Raw genomic sequence first — 17750 nt, 5'->3', positions numbered from 1 at the left:
TACATCTAAAGTCAAGTGATTTTTGACAATGGTACCAAGACAATTCAATGGAGAAAGAATAGTCTTTTCAACAAATAGTGCTGGAACCACTGGATATCCACATGCAAAAGAACAGCTGGACCTCTTCCTTATGCCATAGACAGAAATTAACTCCAACTGGATCATAAAGCTAAGCATAAAGAGGTAACTCTATAAAACTCTTAGAAGAAGATCTAGGAGTATACCTTCATGACCTTGGGCTAGGTAAAGCATTCTCAAATATGATACCAAAGCACATGCAACTAAAGTAAGATCAGTTAAATTCATCAAAATTTAAAACTTTACCAAACAATACCATCGAGAAAATAAAGACAATTCACAGGATAGGAGAAAATATTTGCAAATCATATACCTGATAAGGGGTTTATAAGCAAAATATACACAGAATGTTTACAATCCAACAGTAAAAAGATGAACAATCGATTAAAAGGCAAAAGATGAGGAGAGGTTTCTCAACCTGATAAAGACAATCTACAGAAAACCTACACATAACACCATAATTAATGGTGAGAAACTCAAAGCCTTCCCACTAAGACCAGGTACAAAGCAAGGATGTCCCCTCTCAACACTCCTTTTCCACATGAAGTCCTTGGTCATGCAATAAGGTAAGAAAAGAAAATAAACGGTATACATATCAGGAAGGAAGACATAACTCTGTCTCTGTTCAGAAGTGCCATGATCATCTATGTAGAAATCTGAAAGAATCAACCAAAAACTTCCTGGAACTAATAGGTGATTTATAGCAAAGTTGTGGGATACAAGGTTAATAGACAAAAGTCAAATGCTTTCCTATATACCATCAATGAACAAGTGGAAATGAAAATTAAAAACACAGTATCATTTACATTACCACCCCTAAAAATGAAATACTTATGTATAAATCTAACAAAATATGTACAAGATCTATATGAGGAAAACCACAAAATACCAATGAACAAAATGAAGGAACTAAATAAATATTGAATAGATATTCCATGCTCATAGATAGAAAGACTCAACATTGTCAAGATGTCACTTCTTCTCAACCTGATCTGTGGATTCAATGCAATTCCAATCAAAATCCCAACAAGTTATCTTACAGATATGAACAATCTGATTCTAATGTTTACATGTAGAAACAAAAGACATGGATTAGCCAATACAATATTGAAGAACAAACTGGGAGGACCAACACTACCCACTTCAAGACTTACTATAAAGCTACATGAATCAGGAGAGTGATACTGGTGAAAGGGTAGACAAATAGATCAATGGAACAGATTTGAAAGCCCAGAAATAGACGCCCATAAATATAGCCAACTGATCTTTGACAAAGGAGCAAAGGCAGTACAATAGAGGAAAGATAGGCTCTTCAACAAATGGTGCAGGAACAAATGAACATCCATGCAAAACAAAATGAACCGAAACACAGACTTTACACCCTTCACAAAAATTAACTCAAAATGGATCATAAACCAAAATTTAAAACATAAAACTAAAAGACTCTTAGAAAATAACATAGGAGAAAACCTAAATGACCTTGGGTATAGTGATTTCTTTTTAGATTCAACACCAAAGACACAATCCATGAAAGAAATAATTGATAAGCTGGACTTCACTAAAATTTAAAAGTCCTGCTCTGCAAAAGACAATGTCAAGAGAATGAGAAGACAAGCCACAGACTGAGAGAAAATATGTACAAAAGACACATCTGATAATGAACTGTTATCCAAAATATAAAAAGAACTCTTAAAACTCAACCAGAAAACAACCCGATTAAAATATCGGTCAGAGACCTTAACAGACACCTTACCAAAGAAGATATACAGATGTCAAAATAAGCATATGAGAGGATGCTCCCCATCATATGCCATCAGGGAAATACAAATTAAAATGACAATGAGATACCACTACACACTTTTTTAAATTTATTTATTTATTTATGGCTGAGTTGGGTCTTTGTTGCTGGGCGCAGGCTTTCTCTAGTTACGGCGAGTGGGGGCTACTCTTTGTTGCAGTGCTAGGGCTTCTCGTTGCGGTGGCTTCTCTTGCGGAGCACAGGCTCTAGGCATGTGGGCTTCAGTAGCTGTGGCTCGCAGGCCCTAGAGCGCAGGCTCAGTAGCTGTGGCGCACGGGCTTAGTTGCTCCGCGGCATGTGGCATCTTCCTGGATCAGGGCTCGAACCCATGTCCCCTGCATTAGCAGGTGGATTCTTAACCACTGTGCCACCAGGGAAGCCCCACACACCTTTTAGAATGGCCAAATGCTAGCAAGAATGTGCAGCAACAGGAACTCTCAGACATTGCTGGTGGAAGTACAAAATGGTACAGCCACTTTTGGAAGACTGTTTGGTGGTTTCTTACAAAACTAAACATACTCTTACTATAAAATCCAGCCATCACATTCGATGGTATTTACTCAAAGGAGTTGAAAACTTTATGTCCACACAAAAACCTGCACATACATATTTATAGCAGCTTTATTCATAACTGCCAAAACTTGGAAGTAACCAAGATGTCCTCCAGTAAGCGAATGGATAAACAAACTGTGGTATATCCAGACAATAGACTATTATTCAATGCTGCAAAGAAATGATCTATCAAGCCATAAAAAGGGATTGGGGAACAATGTGGAATGACTTCAGTTTGAGGTGATGAAATGTTCTAAAATCGATTGTAGTGATGATCACACAACTCTGTGAATATACTAAAACTCACTGAATTGTACGTTTGCAGTGGGTGAATTGTATGGTCTGTGAATTATATCTTAATAAAGCTGTTATTTTCTTTTAAGTGCTCTATGTAAATGCCAAAGTTAGCAAGAGACCAGGAAAAGCTGAAGAAATGAAAAATGTGGCTAGAGTAACAACAACAAGTGACGTTAATTCAGAGCAAGGAAGAGCACTTGTTTAAGAAACTAAAGCAAGATGAAAGGACGTAAGACTTCTGACATAAGCCAGAAGGTTCCAAAGATGCTAGTCCTATTCAAATTCACACTGTACCATTTGGATTCATTTCAGTTTCTCAACAGAGACTGTTTGGCAGGGAAATTCTTCTCTGTGCATGCATTATAGGTTGTTTAGCATCCCTGCATAGTATATGTAAATAACACTTCCTAGGGATTGTTTTGACTCAAGATGTTTCCATATATCTCCAAATACCTTCAAGTTAAAGAACCACCAGGGCTATGGAAGCATTCCCTATGAGACATCATGCAGACTGTCAAAGACTGATATATTCTGGAATAAAAGATAATAAAAGATACACACTAAAACATACAGAACAAGGAGGAGAGGAGATATTCCCTTGCTTTCTCTTCTCTACTCTTAAAATATTCTACCTACTCAAGAGTTTCAAAGGAGCTACAAACTCCTGCTTGGTGGTAGAAACTCAAGGTTAACTCCTAAACCAATCAGGATTTTAAAAATACTCTTAGTCTATTTTGTAATTAGAGGAATATCTATAATGTCAAATAAAAAATACCACATAAAATATACGTAATAAAGCTATACAAATATAAAAATGCCTAAGAATAAAAGACAAGCAGGAAACGTAAGATTATAAGGTGTTGTGCTAAGGTAGTCCTAGGAGTTTTGGGGATTCTAATAGTCTACACATTTTACCTTTACGATGAAAAAACATTTTTTTTAAAAGGCCAAGAATTTTCACTTTACACCTACTCTAAATTTCCATGGGAATATTTGCTTGATTTCTCTTCTGTCATCCTAAAACTTATTCAAACTCAAGAGTTTCAAATCATCATGTACTTCTCTTGTCAAGCACATACCAAGAAATCATGGCAATATATTATATATACACATTTAAGTAGATAATGCAGTCAATAACTGCACTCTCATCATAAACATTCAGGACTTGGTTTTCAGTAGCAAGAGTTGATAAGCAACAGTTCTGCCATATTACCTGGATTTGTGATGGCCATGTTTACCAAAAGACATCTTCCTCATGCAGGGGACTCTGAGTCTTATATTCTAACAGCAGTTTTACCTACAAATACTCATCTCTAAAAATTCTTACTATGTGACGTTCATAAAAACAAAAGTTTAAAACATTTAACAGTCTGAGAAAAATGAAACTAAGAAAAAAAATTCTGATTTATTATTTGCTTTCCTTTAAGCTTCACATACATATATACCGTACACTTCCATCATATAAAAGGAAAATAAATTTGTATTTGTTAGCAATATCGTGTTTATCTTTAATTTCACTTCGAAGTATTTTCCATGAACGTTTCCACATCAACTTGTTCCTTCACAAGATAACATCCTACTAGATCTACTATTTCTAAAAATGTAGAAATAAACTGATTAATCTGCAGTGCCACCTGATGGTAAGAAGTAAGTAGCACATCCCAAAGAGTATGTTCTAAGCATCCTCTTCCCATCAACGACAGGGGAAGAGAAGGACACTGGAATTCTCAGTGACCACTTGGTCAGGACAACCATCTGCAAAGTGGCAGGACAACCTTACAGCAAGTGTTTTCAGGGTTCAGGAAGTTAGGGCAAAGAATGCTGAGAAAAGCACTCCTGAGGGAAAGAAATGAATGGGAGCCTAAAGAATAATGTAAATACAAGATGGTATTGAAAACATGAAAATGAAAACTTCACACTGAGGCAAAACATGACAACAACCTTACAGCACTGTCTCTACTTCTGTACTTAAATACTGCATCATTAAAAATACTCTCTTCTCGAGAATTCCCTGGCAGTCCAGTGGTTAGGACTCTGTGCTTTCACTGCCAAGGGCCCAGGTTCAATTCCTGGTCAGGGAACTAAGATCCCACAAGCTGTGCAGTGCAGCCAAAAAAAAACAAAGCAAAACAAAACAAAAGGAAGATTAAAAATACTCTCTTCGGGACTTCCCTGGTGGTGCAGTGGTTAAGAATCTGCCTGTCAATGCAGGGGACACAGGTTCGAGCCCTGGTCCAGGAAGATCCCACATGCCGCGAAGCAACTAAGCCCATGCACCACAACTACTGAGTCTGTGCTCTAGGGCCCGCAAGCCACAACTACTGAGCCCGCATGCCACAACTACTGAATCCCGCAAGCCTAGAGCCCGTGCTCCGCAACAAGAGAAGCCACTGCAATGAGAAGCCCGTGCACCACAACGAAGAGTAGCCACCACTCGCCACAACTAGAGAAAGGCTGTGCGCAGCAACGAAGACCCAATGCAGCCAAAAATAAATAAATAAATTCATAAAAAAAAAAAAAAACTCTCTTCTCTAGCAAAAGAAAATGTGAGATGAAGACATAAATGTGTTTGAGCTTTACACAAAATAAATATGACAGAACTTAAGAAAATTTAATATTCATAAGCAATATTGTAGCATAAAGGAGACTGAGAAATTGTAGAACAGGAACAGGCAGAGTGATATGAGGAGCGGGATGAAATCACCTAAGGAGAAAAACATGCAGTAGCCCACATTTGACAGAAGGACAAATATTCGGAAAGAAGAAGAAAAGCCAGATACAAGCCATTGAGACAGTGGCATAAGAACTTGAAAGCTCCAAATTTCCTCCTGGAAGAACAGGTACTGGGCAAATAAAAACCTGAATGGCGAGTAGCCCTTTTGGTGAAATGTATAAGCAATATAGTATTTACCAGGAATCACTGGAACATATCCTACAGAGAGATGTGAGGAAGATGTCATTTTTTCAAAGATAGTTAAATTCCTGCAAGTCAAATCATGATCTATAGCCCAAGTCTACGAAAAGAATAATAAGAGGCAGAAAACATTCTTGAGGAATTATGGATATGAAATATTACAAAACTGTTCAACTGCCTGGAGTCAAAAGCAAACTAGAGAAAGACAATGTGTCAAAGTCAAGAAAGAAATGAATTTCTGTGAAGACCAGGGGAAGAGTTCAAACTTTGAGAAACAGAAATCTTAAAGCAGTTTGCCAAAAAAAAAGTTAAACCTGAAAATGACCAAGCTTCTAGACAGCACGACCAATGTAGTTAGAGCGGAAGTAGGTGGAGGTAAGATGAAATAAAATTGACCATGAGCTGATAGCTGTTAAACCTGGGTGGTGAGTAGATAAGGGTTCATGATACAATTCCGTCTATTTTTGTGTATGTTTTTTAAAGTGGCAGCTAATGGACCATGATACAGAGAATACTAAAGCTGCTGACATCAGCCGCTCTGGAAATCTTTAAATGCACTAGATAGTAAAGCGCTCCTTCCTCCACATCACTCTTCTACATAGAACATACTTCTGTTATTACATCTATTTCCTTTTGAGTCCCATCAACAAAATCACGAGCTGCTTAAAGGCACATATTGTGTCTTATTCATCTATATGTGCGAGCACCTAATACAGTGTCAGGGCTATAACAAATGCTCAGTAAATGTTTGATGAACAACAAAGCAATAATGTGATTGTAATTTCTAAGAGCGGAAGGCAGGCTTTTAGAAATGATGAAAAAGAGGTCAAAGAAACAACAATATTTCTGGAAGTACAGAAATTATATCACAGTAAAGAGAGAAATATCTATAAAAGATACTACGAAAGTAAACAGTATGCTGAAGAGCTAAAAAAAAATGAAGGAAGGAATAAATGAATGAACAATTCGCTCAGTATCTTCGCCTACTGAAATGAGGCACATTGAGCCAATAAAATTTAACAATGCTTTTCACTGGGAATATCTAACATCCTCTGTTCTAATCCTGTTCTCTCAATCAGGTTTCTGATATTTATTGGCCTGTCATTAGACTTTTCCACATTCATTCATTCATTCAAATATTTACTGAACACCTACAATGCCAGACATTATTCTAGGCACTTAAGATACATCAATGAACTAAAAAGACAAAAAATCCCTGCTCTCATGGAGAGTATATTCTAGTGGATGGAGACAGAGAAGTAAATTATACAGTATGTAAGAAGACAGTATACAGTGCCAGAAGACAGCTGTGAAAGAAGTCCTGTCCAATAAACCCAAGTATTCATGTCGTACTGGGAGTTTTTAGTAAAATGGCATTGATAAACTTCCATAAGTCTCTTGCCAGTTTGGTATACATGAGAGTCCCCCATGACTGAACACCTCCTCATAGTTAAGGAGCTAATCCTAAACAATAGTGACACCCTCCAAGGTAGTGCCAGCAGTGAGGCCCCAACTAGTGTCACCACCACCTTCTTCGACATCTTTTTAGGTGAAAGAAAAAAATATACAACTGTATAAAAACTATTAAAGAACAGCAATTATGCTCATTGGTTTTAAAGTTCCTTCTCTGATGTCAAAGAAATAGGAAGGAAAAGCTGTAAGCTTGATTTTGGGAAGATACTGCTCTTTGAATGGCAGTAATAGCACAGCCTAAATTTAACAGACCATAACTGACCAAATTTTAGTCAGAACTTTTTGCTAACTGTTAAGGGACCATCAGTCCTCTCCAAATATACATATCTTTGATTGGTAGTTCCCAATTACTGATCCAGGATATCATACAACTCGTCTTAGAAGAATCTCATTCTTGTTGTGAGAGTTCAGCCTAAGGACTCACTTGAATTTATAAAAATTCACTCATTAAAACATGTTATAGGCTGTATGCCCAGTAACACCCTCAAAATTAGAAACTGTTCTACATTTTATCATTAAAATTATGTTCTGAGTCATTAAAATAATTTTCTATCACCTTAGAGCCATCCATATCACTTCTCTAAACAGTAAGTATATCTAATTTAAGCATTTTGTTTTACTGACCAAGAAACTGTGTCCTAAAAAAGTTAAAGAGAAAAATTGTGACTCCTGTACAGTCACAGGCAAATTGGTGACATTTCTGGAAACCTAGAATTCAAGTCTCCTATCCCAACCCAACACTCTCTATTGACTACCACATTTTTCCTTTTGATCACAGTGTTGTCAAATACCAATGAAATTAACTGTTTTTAAAAAATCTTTACACCTGAGAACCAAAATACAATATCAAGACTAGAGCTTATCTTCCTGATAAATAGTGTTACAGCAAAACTGAAAACCAAAATCTAAAAAATCTTTAGACCTGACAACCAAAATATAGTATCAAAAGACTAGAGCTTATATTCCTGATAAATTTTACTATAGCAAAATTGAAAACCAAAATTAAAAGTCAATGAAAATACCATACAGGAATTTTTTTTTTAAAGAGGTATTACTTTATAATCATCAGATTGGCAAAAATTACAAATTCTGAAAATATTCAGCGCTGGCAAGAATGTATGTAAATAGAAACCTTTATGCACTGCTGCTAGGAGTATACATTAGTAAAACCACTTTGGAGAGCAATCTTGTCATCATTAATGAAATGTGTTCGTGTGCGTAGGTACATCCTATGATCAGGTAATATCCTATGACCCAGCAGTTCCACACTTGGTACTATAACTAAAGAAACTCCTGCATAGGCATACAAGGAAGAGACAAGGATAAGGGTGTTTGTCTTGGAGTTGTCTACAATAAGAGAGAGCTAGAGACAATATGCAGTCCATAGTTAGTGGAACAGATACATAAAATATATCTTATGCTCCCCTTGCAGAATGTGTTCCCTCTGGCTGCAAATCTCTTGCCTCTAGATATCTGCATGTCTGGCTCTTTAGCTTCAATCCAGTTTCTGCTCAAATTGTCAACTAATCAAATAAGTCTTCCCTGACTGCCCAATCTAAAATAGCTTACCTTTCAATCCAGAATCTCTCTAGTCCGGATATCCTTCCTTCTATTTTCTAATCTTCCATTTTTCTGCATAACATTTTTAACTGTCTGACATGTGTTTACTGTTCAGAATCCCAATTAGAATGTAAAATCCAGACACCAGGAGATTTGTTCAAAGGAATATCACCAGAATCTAGAATTAGTACCTGGCACATGAAAAAATATTTGTTAAATAAATGAATTCAATGACTACATCCCAATCTCCGCTTATAGCTGTGTAAAGTCACAAAAATGAACCCAAGTCTCTGACTTTTCAAGCCCACTCACAGTATATGACCTGAGTGGTTATATAACCTCCAGAGTATTTAACATTCCACATTTTTTTCAACTCCCTGGCAATTCAATTTGCATTCACAGTATTCAGCAAGGAAGCAGCTTCTCATGGCCAGGCACTACTCTGAGAAATAAATAAGGGAGTCTTTGCATTCAAGTCTAGAGAGGAAAAAAGACAATTACAATATAGTACAAGCGCTATGATAAGCGCTTATGGAAGAAGGTCAGAAGATGACCTAACTCACCCTAGGAAGGCTGGGGAAGGCTTCCCAGAGGGGAGGAAGGCAGCATTTGTGCTGAGCAGCAGTTATCCTGATGAGCACCTTATGGGTATTTGTCAAACAGGTGATGGGTACATTCTAGGCAGAAGACACACAACATAAAAGTGTCTCAATTTTAATCCGCCTGCCAATGCAGGGGACACGGGTTCGAGCCCTGGTCTGGGAAGATCCCCCAGGCCGCGCGGAGCAACTGGGCCCGTGAGCCACAACTGCTGAGCCTGCGCGTCTGGAGCCTATGCTCTGCAACAGGAGAGGCCGCGATAGTGAGAGGCCCGCGCACCGCGATGAAGAGTGGCCCCCGCTTGCCGCAACTAGAGAAAGCCCTCGCACAGAAACGAAGACCCAACACAGCCAAAAATAAATAAATAAATAAATAAATAAATTTTAAAAAGAAAAGATGACTACTATCTTAAAAAAAAAAAAAGTGTCTCAATTTTAAAAAATATCCTAACACTTCTGAAGAACTGTAAACAATTCAGCATGACAAAACAATGTGAGGCAGGAAATAAGAGAAGGTGAAAGCAAAAACAAGCAAGGCCAAATCATTAACATCCCTATTTCCAAGGCTTGGTAGTTTGGATTTTTATCTGAAAGTCTGCAGAGAAAGATTGCAGAATAACAGCACCATCTGCCTACAGAAAAAGGAAAGGTACAGAGGGATGGCATGCATTCTCAGAAGTATGGAAATTATTTAGAAGGTTTACATAGAAGTCCAGATAATAATGATAATCTGAACCAAGGTAGTAGCCACAAAGAAAAAGTAGATGAAAGAGGTAAAACAAGATTTGGTAAATAGTAATATAGTTAAGTGCGGGAAGGTTAGCACATAAGGGTAATAACAGGGAAGAGTTAAGATTCTGGTGTCTCTGAGTGAGTGATGAGCTGCATGCAAGAATCACAGGAAGAAGAGAAGCAACTTCAGAAAGGGTGAGATACGTAATTTTTTTGACATGAGTTTAAGGTATCTTAATACAACCACAATGTGTCAGAGTTGATCTGTGCTAAACAGATCTGGGAGTCATCAAAATAGATATAGAAGTTGAATTCATAAAGGATGAAACCCTTCAAGGAGAGTAGGCAGAGGCAGAAGAGAGGAGAAGATAGTATGCCAGAGTGAAATGAATATTTAAAGTGGCCAGAGAAGAGAGAAAAATATACCAAGGAAAGACTGACCAAGACATGGAAGGAACATAAGGAGACTACAGTGTCACAGAAACAGAAGAGAATTTCAAGGAGGACTAGTCAAAATGTCAAATGATTTAAAAGATTCCATTAGATTTCAGAATAAGGAGATCAATAGTGACCATCACCCCATCAAATTCAGTGACTGCAGTCGATTGGCAGACTTCAACACACTGAAAAATAAATAAATAAATAAGAAGAAGGTGGAGAAAATGAACATAGACAACTTTTTCAAGAACCTTAAGGGAAATAATTACAGATAAAATTGAAGAGGAATCTAGAGTGAAAAGAGTGTATTTAAGACAAGTGCATTTAAATCCTGATAAATTAGTACCAGTTGAGAGTAAAAGGAATAACCAAGAGTTATGGACTAAACTGTATTCCCCAAAATTCATATGTTGGAAGCCCTAACCCTCAGTATCCCCAGTACTGAAGATAAGAATTTTGAAGATGTGATTAAGTTAAAATGAGGCCATCAGAGTGGACTCTCATCCAATATGACTGGTGTTTTAATGAGAAAAAGAGACACTAGAGGTTCTAGTGCACAAAGGTACAACCATGTAAAGAGGCAGAAAGAGGGCATCTGTAACTCAAGGAGAGAGGCCTCAGAAGAAACTATTTCTGCCCTAACCTTAATTGTGGACTTCCAGCCTTCAAAACTGTGAGAAAATAAATTTCTCTTGTTTAAGCCACCCAGTCTCTGCTTTTTGTTATGTCAGCCCCTGCAAACTAATACACCAAGGAAACATTGTCCCTGAGGAGAAAAAACTCGGAACACAATTAGAGATGAACAGATAGAGGTAGACAAGTATGCAGGTGAAAGAGGGCAAAAAGCAATGAAGTTCCCACCAATGTACTGCATTTCCTCTGTGAAGCAGAAGGCAACATTATCCAGGAAAGAGTAAGGAAGGAAGGAGGTGGTGGGCTAATAACCACCATGGGAAACAAGAGTAGTTACTAAAGACACACACAGAGGATTATTAGGCTGCTTTTCCATTAGCCAGTAAATGTTTGTTACTGAATGAACACCTAGTGTCATTCATGAATGCTTTAGTTCAGTTTCAATACGGTGAACTCTAGCAGTAACTAGCAAAAGAAATGCATTGCAATGAATCAGAACCTGGTTTAAAAATCTAGATAACATGTGACCTTGTGCAAGTCACTTACCATTCTCAGCCTTAAGTTTCTTCAACCAGAAAAACCAGACTTGATAATCAGCATAAGATCACCTCAGATTAAAAGTAAGAAGTGCTGGGCTTCCCTGGTGGCGCAGTGGTTGAGAATCTGCCTGCTAATGCAGGGGACACGGGTTCGAGCCCTGGTCTGGGAAGATCCCACATACCGCGGAGCAACTGGGCCCGTGAGCCACAACTACTGAGCCTGCTCCGCAACAAGAGCGGCCGCGATAGTGAGAGGCCCGCGCACCGCGATGAAGAGTGCCCGCGATGAAGAGTGGCCCCCACTTGCCGCAACCAGAGAAAGCCCTCGCACAGAAACGAAGACCCAACACAGCCAAAAATAAATTAATTAATTAATTAATTTAAAAAAAAAAAAAAAGTAAGAAGTGCTACAATGTTTATGCAGGTTTGTGCATGACCTTGGTCTTCAACTTTTACCAACCAAAGTAGTGTGTCTCAAGCTGTAATGTACATTCATATCATCTGGAGAGCTTGTTAAAATGCAGATTCTGATTCAGTAGATCTGGGGTTAAGCCTGAGATTGTGCATTTCTAACAAACTTTCAGGTGATGCCTACACCATATTTTGAGCTGCAAGGGTGTAGAACACTGATCCAGCTCAAGTTGTACAAAGCTTATAGTTATCGGCTTATCTGTAATCAGCCTGATATTTAGAAAACCAAGGAAAAACACTCTAGACTCACACCTGCACGAAATGTCTTGCCATTCCGTGAAACACTCTGAAATTAACTGACAGTCCCCATTTGGTGCAGACAGGAAAAGAAAGGAATCACAGGAAAAGAAAGGAATTGCCATCAATAACACTAAATTAGGAGAAGCCCAAGATTAAATACAAACACACACACGTACACATATATACAACACAAAGGTTAAAACCTATCTAATCAAATACATTTTCTTTCTCAAAATATGAACATTTCTGGAAAAACACATGTATTTATCTCTAGAAAAATCTTCAGTATACTTTAACTGCCACATGTCTACAAAGATTCTTTTGCATTCTGGTTTGATCCTGAATGCAAACACATTCCACAGTGTCACAAAACCTAAAGTTGTTTTTTTTTTTTTTAAACCTAAAGATTTTTATGTTAATTCCCAAATAATCTTCACCTATTTGTTTAGAACCTCCAATTGTATTATCACAACTAAATCTGTTTGTGTTGAGAATTCTTTTCTGCTTTAGGAAGTGTAACTAGGGCAGAGACAGCCCAGCTGCCCTAGGGCTATAATATATCACCACAAATCACTGCTATAATTAAACTGCTTTTTACTATTCCCTGTGCTAGGGGTTACAGGAGGTAAATTTCACAATCCTATCACAACCAACAGGGAGAGATTTTCAATCTAATTTCGCAGAAATCTTCTTCAGTGACAAAAGACCTAAGAAAAAATGTCATGAAATGGATGTCTCATATTGTAGAGTCACTCTGCCTTTAACCTGAAACCTCCGTACTGAATAGAGAAGTTTGAAATAACGTGAAAACGAAGTAATGAACTCCCTATCCAAGAAAAAATAAAAAATATTTTGGCTGTAAACTACTCTTCCTTATTCCCTTCTGAAGAATAACCAAATCGCAAGGGCACTAGCGCACTACAACCGAGCCCGTTCAAATGGGGTGCGGAGGGGAGATCAACTGCAACCCTGGTACCAGGAGGCAATTTAGCAGTCCTATCTATCTAGCGAAGTCACTCTGAAAAAATAAGACTTCCCTCATTCACCACCATGTCACAAAAGGATTTAAAAAAAAAAAAAGACAAATGCAATGGGCCTCAAAATAGTTTTGCTGAATCACAAATACCCTCAAGTTATAAAGCTGCAGAAGTCGCTGGGCTCGAGCACTGTCGGCCATACCTCAGCAAGTAAGTCCTCTATGAACATGTACAACTTCCTTCACTTGTTCGTTAAAGGCAAGCAAGGGTCTAATGGTCAATTAAAGCTTTCACAGTATTACTATTAGTAGCAGTATTGTGGGTGCAATAACAACATACAGTGGTTTTATACTCAAGATGACCACGTTCTCTGAAAAGTGGCACCACCTATCCCCCAAGGGCAAATGAACCACCCTAACCCGCAACGCAGCCACAATGAGCACCCTACGTCCCCATTTTGGCACCCAGCCCCTGCCTCCCTGCGCCCTGATTCCTCCGCGACCATGCTTCCCGCTCCCGGGCTGACTGGGGCAGCCTCAAGCTCCCAAGGGTCCTTGGGGTAACGCAGAGCCAAGCCTGCAGGCCGCCCTCCTCTCGCTACTGCTATGCCTGGCCTCCCACTAGCCACACGTTCTTCCCTCACCTCTCGGGTCTCCACTGCCCAGCCCACTCCTCCCGCTCGCGCGCGCTCTGTGGCTCTCAGGCCGGGGCCTCACCGTTTGGTTCCGTCCGGAATGGCCCGGCTCTCCCGCTTCCACGCTCCAACACGAAGCGGCGTCAGCTCGTCCTGCGCCCCACGCTTCCAGTCCACACGCCGCCGCCTACTGATGCCGAAAGCCGCTTCTAGGAACGCGCCATGTTCAGCGTCGCGGCTCCCAACGACGCAGGCGCTCGAATACTGCGTCACGGACACCCGGAGCGCGTGGACTAGGCAAAGACAGAAGACGATAGGAGAACGGCGAAAGGAGAGGGAGGAGCTTTCCCTTCGAAACTGAAGGCGCCGGGCGTCTAAGGCAGCTCTGTGCGCTTGCGCAGTATAGAGAGCTGGTTTCCCCCCCACCCACCGGACGCTGAGCGACCTGTAACCATGGAAACCATAGGTCGGCTCTGCCCCACTCCTGGGAAAATCAACTGTCTCCTGGGTTGATTGAAGCTTAAATCAGAATCATTTTCCCTTTGTTATTCCAGATATCAGTTGCCAAACTGCATTGTTTTACGCATCTGTCTCGGTAAAGAATTATTTAAAATAATCCTACTCTCAGCAGTCAGCCCTCCCACGAATATTTATTTTTTTAAGGTCCTAAACTTGCTCGGCGCTCTAGTCCAGAACGATAGCAAGAGTGGAAAGATTAAAAGGGAGTAAATCCAGTTCTCTCTGCCTCTGCTGCTAACTAGCTTAGTGACCTAAGTTTTACATTTAGAAAAAAATAGTTGTACGGAAATAGTTTAGTGTTCATAAAGATTACTAAAAATAATAGATAACATTCATTAATCATTTAGAATGTGCCAGATACAGTTCTAAGATCTTCAGATGAATCATGTATTTAAATTCTTAAAACAACCCAATGAGGTTGAAGAAGCTGAAGCATTAGAAAGATCAAGTAACCTGCCTAAGTTCACACAGCTAGTAAGTAGTAACTAGCAGTGTTAGGTTTGAACCAGGCAATCATAAGCCTTGCATTACAAGATGCTCATCACACAAGGGCTATTTTTGAAAGTAAAAATATAAAAATTACCTAAATGACCACCAAAAGGAATGATTAAATCATGACACATGCATATATAATATAAATTGGCCATTAAAAATAATGTTGAAAAAGAATCTGAAAAAGAATGGATATGTGTGTATGTATAATTGAATCACTTTGCTGTACACCTGAAACTGACAAAACATTGTAAATCAACTATACTCCAATATAAAATAAAAATCAAATTTAAAAAAAATTTTAAATTATGTTGATATGTTAACATGTTCACAATGCATTAGGGAAAGAGTGGGTTACAAAACAATATGCTCAGTATGGTTCCATTTTTGGAAATAAGTATATGCGAAAATGTTAACAGGGTTTGTCACTAGTTGGATGGTATTATGGGCATGTTTTATTTTTTAATTTATTTTGCTTGATTGTATCTTCTGATTTTACTGAAAGGTAATACTTCTCAAATTTTAAATGTGCATAGAATCACATGGGGATCTTGTTAAAATATAGATCCTGATTCAGTTGGTCTGAGGTGGGGCCTGAGAGTCTTCATTTCGAATGAGTTTCCAGTTAATGCTGCTTTCCATAGATCACACATTGTGTAACAAGGCTGTAAGGAATAGGCAATAAAGCAGGAAAAAATTACCTAATTTTAATAAAAATGAAAAAAGTTGTTTAGAAGGATCTTTTCTGTTTGGAATAATGGGTTCTTCAGATATTGAAGAAAAGCTGTAACTTAGAAAATGCACATACATAAATTTTGCCTACAACTTCAGGGCACCAAATTAAGATGCACTTGGAGGTCCTAGCTTCAGCTACTATGAATGTAAAATCTAGTAATATAGTATGTACAAAACAAATATGTACAGCTGGATAAATCTCATATGACTGCATTTTGCTGCTATATTCTCATATTCTCACGTTCTTTGAAGAAAAAGACAAATATTAAATTAATTTAAATTAAATGATCATTGGGCTGTTCAGAACATATTTAAAATATAAATATATATTCAGTGCTTCCCCCCCAAAATGGTTGAAAACTGAAAAGAGAAAGCAGAAAATTGATGGAGCAAATGATAAGTTAAAGAAACATTAGCTTCCCTCACCCCTCAGTCTCAAGTAGGTTCCAAAAAACAGATAAACATAATAACAATGCAAATTATTTGCCTCAGTAATATTATGATTGCTAACTTCTAAATATTCCCTATGTGCCAGTAACTGTTCTAAGTGTTTTTTAAGTGCCTGACATTGAACTGTAGACATTTCATGTAATTTATTATCCTCATCACCACCCTATATGGAGATTATTCTTTCCCTCATTTTACGGATTAGAAGATGATGCTCATATGAATTAAGTAATTTCAAATTCTCAACTGGAGAAGCACAGACTCAAATTTAGATATATGCTTTGTGGTACATAGAATAAAAGATAGCCAAATCCTAGTCCCTGAAACCTGTGAATATATTACTTTTCATGGCAAAAGGGACTTTGCTAATATGATTAAATTAAGAATCTTGAGCTGGAAATATTATCTTGTGGGCCCAATGTATTCACAAGGGTCTTTATAAGAGGGAGACAGGGGCTTCCCTGGTGGCGCAGTGGTTCAGAATCTGCCTGCCAATGCAGGGGTCCCCGTGTGGGTTCGAGCCCTGGTCTGGGAAGATCCCACATGCCGCGGAGCAACTAAGCCCATGAGCCACAACTACTGAGCCTGCGCGTCTGGAGCCTGTGCTCTGCAACAAGAGAGGCCGCGATAGTGAGCGGCCCGCGCACCGCGATGAAGAGTGTCCCCCACTTGCTGCAACTAGAGAAAGCCCTTGCACAGAAACGAAGACCCAACACAGCCATAAATAAATAAATACATACATAAATAAATAAATACATAAATAAATAAATTTAAAAAAAAAAAATAAGAGGGAGACAGGAGTATCCGAGAGAGAGATGTGACCATGGAAGCAGAGGTCACAGCGATATGGGGCCATGACTCAATGAATACAGGCAGCATAGAGAAGCTGGGAAAGTCAAGGAAATGGATTCTCCCCTACAGTCTCTGTAAGAAACTCAGTCCTGCAGATGACTTTAGACTTCTGACCTTCAGAACTCTCAGACAATAAATTTGTGTTGCTTTAAGTTACTGTTTGTGGCAATTTTTTATAGCAGCAATAGAAAACCAATATGTGCTCCGAAATCATAAGGTTTCGAAATTGCTACACTTCATTTAATATTGTAACTTGGGTAAAATTGGGTCTTGGGCAACTCTATAATATAGTTCATTAGCTGCTTATAAATTAACTCATTAGAAGCTTACCAGCTTAGGAAAATAAGTCTTTGAGAAACTAACTGATCTGCCCTTGGTAATATAATTTTGTAGCAGCTTCAGTTTTGTTTATATATTTTTTAATTTATTGATTTATTGATTTTTGGCTGCATTGGGTCTTCGTTGCTGCGCGCGGGCTTTCTCTAGTTGCGGCGAGCAGGGGATACTCTTCGTTGTGGTGTGCGGGCTTCTCACTGCGGTGGCTTCTCTTGTTGTGGAGCACGGGCTCTAGAGCGCAGGATCAGTAATTGTGGCGCACAGGCTTAGCTGCTCCGTGGCATGTGGGATCTTCCCGGACCAGAGCTCGAACCCGTGTCCCCTGCATTGGCAGGCAGATTCTTAACCACTCCGCCACCGGGGAAGTCCCTGATTATAATTTTTTAAAAATTTGAAACAATATAAGTGTCTTTCACTAAGGATTGATTACATAA

General features: G+C 38.7%; 1 protein-coding gene across 2 annotated transcripts in view; it reads right to left on the bottom strand.

Moving 5' to 3' along the window:
- Positions 1 to 17750, bottom strand: part of IPO11 (importin 11) — a 215814-nt gene that overhangs the window by 191536 nt on the left and 6528 nt on the right. For both annotated transcript variants that reach the window (XR_009007224.1, XM_007176049.2), the window contains exon 2: positions 14018 to 14228. The gene's annotated coding sequence lies outside the window, so the exon portion shown is untranslated. The remainder of the gene's footprint in view (positions 1 to 14017; positions 14229 to 17750) is intronic.

This window comes from Balaenoptera acutorostrata, chromosome 2 (assembly GCF_949987535.1).
Source record: "Balaenoptera acutorostrata chromosome 2, mBalAcu1.1, whole genome shotgun sequence".
NCBI lineage: Eukaryota > Metazoa > Chordata > Mammalia > Artiodactyla > Balaenopteridae > Balaenoptera > Balaenoptera acutorostrata.
This window is presented reverse-complemented; position numbering and strand designations above follow the sequence as displayed.